Raw genomic sequence first — 10,026 nt, forward strand, 5'->3', positions numbered from 1 at the left:
ATGTATTAGAAAGAAAAAAGTCGCCGCTACATGATGAACTAAAAATTTAGAGAAAATAATGTAAAACATTACTTCTAGAGTAGAAAGATGCAATGAATCGGGATGAGATTCTAAATGCTATCTTCAGTAGATATAGCGAAAAAATCCTAAAACGCGCACGGTTCCTCTGCCCGAATTAAGAAATCGGCATTCGGCCTATAATTATGCCGCGCTATTTTTTTAAAAAAAGGAGAAAAAAGAGGTAAAAATAGAGAAACAGGCAGATGATAATCTCTGCTTTGTAAGTGCTGTTTTAAATTTTGGTCAGCTTCGTCATTTTTACATTTCTTTATAGCTCTGCAGTCGGCCTAATGCCGATTTTTCTCTGAGCGAGCAACCCCATTCAATGCAGTTTTGCCGTTTCGCGCCGTACTGAATCATCATCTACAACGCGTGCTAGGCAATGCCTTTTTTTTTAATATTTTATTATTTTTTATTTTTTTTTTTTTTTTTTGTTTGCTTTCTTCTGAAGATAGCAATTTTGGTCAGCTTCGTCATTGTAACATTTCTTTATAGCTTTGCATTCGGCCTAGTGCCGATTTTTATACTAAAAGAAAATGGGGTGAGACATGCCATAATTTGCTCGATTCTGGTGCCGGTGTCTATAGAGCTCCTGCATTGATTTACATGGGTAATATTAAAATTGAAATATTTCAAGAACCGAATACTGTATGACACTGAAACAAACTTTGAAATAAAGCTTTCATATTTCTCTATCTGTTTTATGTCATTTTGGTGTTTGTCGGATGAGTGTGATTTTGCTATCAACTGCAGATAGCTCAAATTTAAATACCCGTTGGTTGTCGTTTTTGTCTGCTGAACGAGATAGGGTACATACCAGTATACCACAAAAATGCTTTCCAGATACTTTACGTGCTAAATAGGGTTGCGTTTTGGCCATAAGACGAGTTACGTCCAACTTATATATTTGATATCATCTTAACTAGAACAAAATTCTGCATAACATTTTTGAAAGTGACTACACATTTTAGGTCCAACTAATTTTTCAGAAATTAGTGCTATATAAAAAGGCCACATTTTCCTGTGTTTACATCAGACTGCTAACCGCGTTCTGACCTCGTTTGTTCATGCGCATATAATCGTAAATATCACTCAAATTTTCGCATTTTCTTTTCAAATTTGTAGAGATCACATTCACAAGTTCTAGTAAAACACGATTTTCAACACTAAAATTGTTAATATTGTAGAATTTTTATGCAAAGTTTGGGACTATAGGCGTGATAAACTTTTACCGGAAACCGCTTCGCAGGCGGATTTAGTGGTATATGAACCCTAAAGCGATGTTTTATAGAATCATGTTACTGGTGTGCTATTTTCTGAAGATCAAATTAAAATTTCAAATGTTGCTACATTTTGTTTTGGTTTATAATTTTAATTGCATGTGGTTTTTTCTTCTACCTACTGAATACTAGTATATATAGCTGAAATAAAATGCAGGCCTATGTTTTGTTGTTTTCTTTGTCCCCTGCGCGAGATATATATTTTCGAATCGAATTAGGCCTACTGGTGATGATCTACTGAGAATCAAATTAAAATTGCAAATGTTGCGACATTTTGTTTTGGTTTAATTTGGGACTATATGCGTTAATTTGGGACTATATGAGATTCTAAATGCTAGGCCTATCTTCAGTAGATAAAGCGAAAAAATCCTAAAACGCGCACCGTTACTCTACCCAAATAAAAAAATCGGAATTCGGCCTATATGCCGCGCTAAAAAAAAAAAAAAAAAAGGGGGTGGGGAAGAGGTAAAAATAGAGAAACAGGTAGATGCGGAAAGTGATGAGTCTGTAATATCCGCTGATGTATTAGAAAGAAAAAACTCGCCGCTACATGATGAAGTAAAATTTAGAGAAAATAATGTAAAACATTACTTCTAGAGTAGAAAGATGCAATGAATCGGGATGAGATTCTAAATGCTATTTATTTATTAGGCCCGCAATGCTATCTTCAGAAGATAGCCGTTTGCGGGCGCGTTCCGAGAAAATGATGCAGATCGTAAATGATGCATGCCGTAAGTGGGCTCGCGCGTGTTCACAGAAGATGATGCATGTCGCAACGGGTGATTTGCAAATCGCACCGTAAATGGTATATTGGGTAGATAAAAACAAACAAACAAACAAACAGACAGACAGACAAACAAACATGAAATATAAAAATAATATACCAAAATATCTTTCTCGGCATTCGGCCTATATGCCAAGCTATAAGAAAAAAGGGGGAAAAAAGAGGTAAAACTAGACTTAGCTGTGGTCTAAGACCACGAACACAGCCGTGTTGTGACCCCTTATTGACCTTTGACCCCAAAATATATGAAAGTCCCATAGACATTGGCTAGTGTCAATGTACATTTGCATGTGGCATCACTATGCCATGTTACTTGTGGCAGAAGGGCATTTTGAAGGTTTTTCGTCTCAGACCGGAAGTGACCCCTTGATGACCTTTGACACGAAATAAAAAATACCACATATACACTGGGTAACCACAATTCATATATGAACATACCGTTACTGTCCTTTGTTTTTCTTAGCTAATAAAAAATTTTGAAGGTATTTCGTTTTATATCGGAAGTGACCCCTTAATGACCTTTGACCCCAAATCTGTGTACACCCCATATACACTGGGTAACACCAATGCATGTGTGCAAGTGGTATCACTGTCCTACGTAATTTGTGGAAGAAGATGCATTTTATAAGTATTTCGTTTTATACCGGAAGTGACCCCTTAATGACCTTTGACCCCAAATTAAAAAATACCACATATACACTGGGCAACCACAATTTATGTGTGCATATACCGTTACTGTCCTACGTTTTTCTCAGCTAATAAAATTGTTTGAAGATATTTCGTTTTATACCGGAAGTGACCCCTTAATGACCTTTGACCCCAAATCTGTGTACACCCTATAGACACTAGGTAATTGCAATACATGTGTGCAAGTGGCGTCACTGTCCTACGTAATTTGTGGGAGAAGATGCATTTTAAAGGTTATTTCGTTTTATACCGGAAGTGACCCCTTAATGACCTTTGACACAAATAAAAAAAAAATATCACATATACATTAGGTAACTGCAAATCAGATGTGAACATTCCGTTACTGCCCTATATTTTGTTTAGCTTATAAAATTTTTTGAAGGTATTTCGTTTTATACCGGAAGTGACCCCTTAATGACCTTTGACCCCAAATCTGTGTACACCATATAGACACTGGATGATAACAATGCATGTGTGCTAGTGGCGTCACTGTCCTACGTAAGTTGTGGGAGAAGATGCATTTTAGTTGAAATCACGTTTTTGACCCCTATGACCCCTGCGTGACCTTTGACCCCACAAGTTTCATGTGACATGTAGGGGCACGGTCAATGATCATTGTGACCAAGTTAAGTCAAAATCGATATAAGCATGTGAGTGCTAGAGCAAATGTAATGGTTGACAGAAAGAAGAAAGAAGAAGAAGATCCTGTAAGAAAAAAGACACAGCCGTGACTAACGTCACGGCTGTGTAAACAGAGAAACAGTCAGATGCGGAAAGTGATGAGTCTGTAATATCGCTTTAAACTTTCAGATCGGAACTAATGTATTAGAAAGAAAAAATTCGCCGCTACATGATGAACTAAAAATCATAGAGAAAATAATGTAAAACATTACTTCTAGAGTAGAAAGATGCAATGAATCGGGATGAGGTTCTAAATGCTATCTTCAGTAGATATAGCGAAAAAATCCTAAAACGCGCACGGTTCCTCTGCCCGAATTAAGAAATCGGCATTCGGCCTATATGCCGCGCTATTTTAAAAAAGGGAGAAAAAAAGAGGTAAAAATAGAGAAACAGGCAGATGATAATCTCTGCTTTGTAAGTGCCGTTTTAAATTTTGGTCAGCTTCGTCATTTTTACATTTCTTTATAGCTCTGCAGTCGGCCTAATGCCGATTTTTAATATTATTATTATTATTATTATTATTATTATTATTATTATTATTATTATTATTATTATTATTATTATTATTATTATTATTATTATTATCATTATTATTTTGCTTGCTTTCTTCTGAAGATAGCAATTTTGGTCAGCTTCGTCATTGTAACATTTCTTTATAGCTTTGCATTCGGCCTAGTGCCGATTTTTATACTAAAAGAAAATGTGGCGAGACATGCCGTAATTTGCTCGATTCTGGTGCCGGTGTCTATAGAGCTCCTGCATTGATTTACATGGGTAATATTAAAATTTGGGTAATATTAAATTTGTTTTGATGGTATGTGTACGCGTTAAAATCCATTAAGTTTCAAGTTATCAAGGGATGGTTGGAGAGAGGGAGGAGAGATGGAGGGGGAGATGGAAGGAAAGAGGGAGAGGGGTGGTAGAGGGATAAGAGAGTGAGAAGCAAAACAATTAGAAAGCAGGTAAAAACTTAAAAATAATTACATGTCATACAGATAAACTTATATCGTACGTTTGGATGAACTTTATAAATAAATCAATCAATGCCGGAAATCAATGCAAGTACTGCATTTTGGGATAAAGATGTACAGATAATATAATGTTAAGAAATTGACAGAGTTTTACAGTGGTTTCCGTAGTGTAGTGGTTATCACGTGCGCCTCACACGCGCAAGGTCCCTGGTTCGAGCCCAGGCGGAAACATTTTTTTGTTAGGCCATGCAAAATAATAGTTTTGTCTCATGTTCCCATGGGAGTTTGAAATCTAATGCGGTATGCGTTTTTTTTGTTTTATTTTTATAATTAAAAAAACGCCAATTTTGGGTATTTTATAATATCAAATTTATTATAGATAAATACAATTCTATAAATGGTTATAATGTTTAGCTGAAATAAGGCTACGTCTACTACATGTAGCGTCACAATGTTGGAGTTGTGAAGCAAACAGAAACAAAACTAGACTTAGCTGTGGTCTAAGACCACGTGTTGTGACCCCTTAATGACCTTTGACCCCAAAATATATGAAACCCCATAGACATTGGCTAATATCAATGTATGTGTGCACGTGGCATAACTTTGCCATGTTATTTTTGGCAGAAGGGGCATTTTGAAGGTTTTTTGTCTCAGACCGGAAGTGACCCCTTAATGACCTTTTACCCCAAATAAAAAATACCACGTATACACTGAGTAATATCAATTCATGTGTGAATGTACCGTCTCTGTGCTATATTTTTCTTGGCTGATAAAGTTTTTGAAGTTATTTCGTTTTATACCGGAAGTGACCCCTTAATGACCTTTGACCCCAAATCTGTGTACACCCCATAGACACTGGGTAATAACAATGCATGTGTGCAAGTGGCATCACTGTCCTACGTAATTTGTGGGAGAAGATGCATTTTAAAGGTATTTCGTTTTATACCGGAAATGACCCCTTAATGACCTCTGACCCCAAATAAAAAAATACCATATATACATTGGATAAACATAATTGATGTGTGAACATACCATCACTCTCCTATGTTTTACTTAGGTAATAAATTTTATACCGGAAGTGACCCCTTAATGACCTTTGACCCCAAATTTGTGTACACCTTATAGACACTGGGTAATAACAATGCATGTGTGCAAATGGCATCACTGTCCTACGTAATTTGTGGGAGAAGATGCATTTTATCGGTATTTCGTTATATACCGGAAGTGACCCCTTAATGACCTTTGACCCCAAATAAAAAAATACCACATATACATTGGGTAACTGCAACTCATATGTGAACATACCGTTACTGTCCTATGTTTTCCTTAGCTAATAAAATTTTTTTAAAGTATTCCGTTTTATACCGGAAGTGACCCCTTAATGACCTTTGACCCCAAATATGTGTACACCCTATAGACATTGGGTAATTACAATGCACGTGTGCAAGTGGCATCACTGTCCTACGTTAAATTTAGGAGAAAATGCATTTTGAGTTGAAATCGCGTCTTTGACCCCTATGACCCCTGCGTGACCTTTGACCCCCCGAGTTTCATGTGACATGTAGGGGCACGGTCAATGATCATTGTGACCAAGCTAGGTCAAAATCGATGTAAGCATGTGAGTGCTAGAGCAAATGTAATGGTTGACAGAAGAAAGAAGAAGAACTAGACTTAGCTGTGGTCTAAGACCACAAACACAGCCGTGTTGTGAACCCTTAATCACCTTTGACCTCAAAATATATGAAAACCCCATAGACATTGGCTAATGTCAATGCACGTGTCCACGTGGCATCACTTTGCTATGCTTTTTGTGGCAGAAGGGGCATTTGAAGGTATATCGTTTTATACCGGAAGTGACCCTTTACTGACCTTTGACCCCAAATGTGTGCAGACCATATAGACACTGTGTTATAACAATGCATGTGTGCAAGTGGCGTCACTGTCCTACGTAATTTGTGGAAGAAGATGCATTTTAAAGGTATTTCGTTTTATACCGGAAGTGACCCCTTAATGACCTTTGACCCCAAATAAAATAATACCATATATAAACTGCGCGTAACCACAATTCATGTGTTAACATACCGTTACTGTCCTATGTTTGTCTTAGCAAATAAAAATTTTTGAAGGTTTTTCGTTTTATACCGGAAGTGACCCCTTAATGACCTTTGACCCCAAATCTGTGTACACCCCATAGACACTGGGTAATAACAATGCAAGTGTGCAAGTGGTGTCACTGTCCTACGTAATTTGTGGGAGAAGATGCATTTTAAAGGTATTTCGTTTTATGTGACCCCTTAATGACCTTTGACCCAAATTTAAAAAATACCACATATAAACTGGGTAAGAACAATTCATGTGTGAACATACCGTTACTGTCCTATGTTTTGGTTTAGCTAATAAAATTTTTGAAGGTATTTCGTTTTATACCGGAAGTGACCCTTAATGACCTTTGACCCAAATCTGTGTACACCACATAGACACTGGGTAATAACAATTCATGTGTGCAAGTGGCGTCACTGTCATACTTAAGTTGTGGGAGAAGATGCATTTTTAGTTGAAATCACGTGTTTGACCCCTGCGTGACCTTTGACCCCACAAGTTTCATGTGACATGTAGGGGCACGATCAATGATCATTGTGACCAAGTTAGGTGAAAATCGATGTAAGCATGTGAGTGCTAGAGCAAATGTAATGGTTGACAGAAAGAAAGAAGAACCTGTAAGAAAAAGACACAGCCGTGACTAACGTCACGGCTGTGTAACTAGACTTAGCTGTGGTCTAAGACCACGAACACAGCCGTGTTGTGACCCCTTAATCACCTTTGACCCCAAAATATATGAAAACCCGATAGACATTGGCTAATGTCAATGCACGTGTCCACGTGGCATCACTTTGCTATGCTTTTTGTGGCAGAAGGGGTATTTTGAAGGTATATCGTTTTATACCGGAAGTGACCCCTTACTGACCTTTGACCAGAAATGTGTGTACACTATATAGACACTGTGTTATAACAATGCATGCGTGCAAGTGGCGTCACTGTCCTACGTAATTTGTGGAAGAAGAAGCATTTTAAAGGTATTTCGTTTTATTCCGGAAGTGACCCCTTAATGACCTTTGACCCCAAATAAAATAATACCACATATAAACTGGGTAACCACAATTCATGTGTGAACATACCGTTACTGTCCTATGTTTTTCTTAGCAAATAAAATTTTTTGAAGGTTTTTCGTTTTATACCGGAAGTGACCCCTTAATGACCTTTGACCCCAAATTTGTGTACACCCCATAGACACTGGGTAATAACAATGCATGTGTGCAAGTGGCGTCTCTGTCCCACATAATCTGTGGAAGAAGATGCATTTTAAAGGTATTTCGTTTTATACCGGAAGTGACCCCTTAATAAGATTTGACCCCAAATACAAAAATACCACATATACATTGGGTGACTGCAGATCATGTGTGAGCATACCGTTACTGTCCCATGTTTTACTTAGCTAATAAAATTTTTTGAAGGTATTTCGTTTTATACCGGAAGTGACCCCTTAATGACCTTTGACCCCGAATCTGTGTACACCCCATAGACACTGGGTAATAACAATGCATGTGTGCAAGTGGCGTCTCTGTCCTACATAATTTGTGGAAGAAGATGCATTTTAAAGGTATTTCTTTTTATACCGGAAGTGACCCCTTAATGAGCTTTGATCCCAAATAAAAAAATACCACATATACATTGGGTGACTGCTGATCATATGTGAACAAACCGTTACTGTGCTATGTTTTACTTAGCTAATACAAATTTTGAAGGTTTTTCGTTTTATACCGGAAGTGACCCTTAATGACCTTTTGACCCCAAATCTGTGTACACCACATAGACATTGGGTAATGACAATTCATGTGTGCAAGTGGGGTCGCTGTCCTACGTAAGTTGTGGGAGAAGATGCATTTTTAGTTGAAATCACGTTTTTGACCCCTGTGACCCCTGCGTGACCTTTGACCCCGCGAGTTTCATGTGACATGTAGGGGCATGGTCATTGATCATTGTGACCAAGTTAGGTCAAAATCGATGTAAGCATGTGAGTGCTAGAGCAAATGTAATGGTTGACAGAAAGAAGAAGAACTAGACTTAGCTGTGGTCTAAGACCACGAACACAGCCGTGTTGTGACCCCTTACTGACCTTTGACACCAAAATATATGAAAACCCCATAGGCATTGGCTAATGTCAATGTATGCGTGCACGTGGCATTACTTTGCCATGTTATTTGTGGCAGAAGGGACATTTTGAATGTTTTTCGTCTCAGACCGGAAGTGACCCTTTAATGACCTTTGACCCCAAATCTGTGTACACCCCATGGACACTGAGTAATAACAATGCATGTGTGTAAGTGGCATCACTGTCCTGCGTAATTTGTGGGAGAAGATGCATTTTAAAGGTATTTCGTTTTATACCGGAAATGACCCCTTAATGACCTTTGACCCCAAATAAAAAATACCATATATACATTGGTTAAAAACAATTCATGTGTGAACATACCATCACTGTCCTATGTTTTTCTTAGCTAATAAATTTTTTTGAAGATATTTCGATTTATACCGGAAGTGGTCCCTTAATGACCTTTGACCCCAAATCTGTGTACACCACATTGACACTGGGTAATAACAATGCATGTGTGCAAGTGGTGTCACTGTCCTACGTAATTTGTGGGAGAAGATGCATTTTAAAGGTATTTTCGTTTTATTCCGGAAGTGACCCCTTAATGACCTTTGACCCCAAACAAAAAATACAACATATACATTGGGTAACTGCAACTCATATGTGAACATACCGTTACTGTCCTATGTTTTCATTAGCAAATAAAATAATTTAAAAGTATTTCGTTTTTTACCGGAAGTGACCCTTTAATGACCTTTGACCCCAAATCTGTGTACACCATATGGACACTGGATAATAACAATGGATGTGTGCAAGTGACGTCACTGTCCTACGTAGTTTGTAGGAGAAGATGCATTTTGAGTTGAAATCACGTTTTTGACCCCTATGACTTCTGCGTGACCTTTGACCCCACAAGTTTCATGTGACATGTAGGGGCACAGTCAATGATCATTGTGACCAAGTTAAGTCAAAATCGATGTAAGCATGCGAGTGCTAGAGCAAATGTAATGGTTGACAGAAAGAAGAAAGAAAGAAGAAAGAAGAAGAACCTGTAAGAAAAAAGACACAGCCGTGACTAACGTCACGGCTGTGTAACTAGACTTAGCTGTGGTCTAAGACCACGAACACAGCCGTGTTGTGACCTCTTAATCACCTTTGACCCCAAAATATATGAAAACCCCATAGACATCGGTTAATGTCAATGCACATGTCCACGTGGCATCACTTTGCTATGCTTTTTGTGGCAGAAGGGATATTTTGAAGGTATATCGTTTTATACCAGAAGTAACCCCTTACTGACCTTTGACCCCAAATGTATGTACACCATATAGACACTGTGTTATAACAATGCATGTGTGCAAGTGGCGTCACTGTCCAACGTAATTAGTAGAAGAAGAAGAAGCATTTTCAAGA

The 10,026-nt window shown here is 37.9% G+C and overlaps 1 non-coding gene across 1 annotated transcript; it reads left to right on the plus strand.

Moving 5' to 3' along the window:
• Positions 1 to 4,621: 4,621 nt before the first annotated feature.
• On the plus strand, positions 4,622 to 4,694 carry Trnav-cac (transfer RNA valine (anticodon CAC)). Its single transcript has one exon. It is a non-coding gene; the product is annotated as a tRNA-Val (tRNA).
• Positions 4,695 to 10,026: the final 5,332 nt, after the last annotated feature.

Source organism: Amphiura filiformis, chromosome 14 (genome assembly GCF_039555335.1).
Source record: "Amphiura filiformis chromosome 14, Afil_fr2py, whole genome shotgun sequence".
In the NCBI taxonomy this organism is placed as follows: domain Eukaryota; kingdom Metazoa; phylum Echinodermata; class Ophiuroidea; order Amphilepidida; family Amphiuridae; genus Amphiura; species Amphiura filiformis.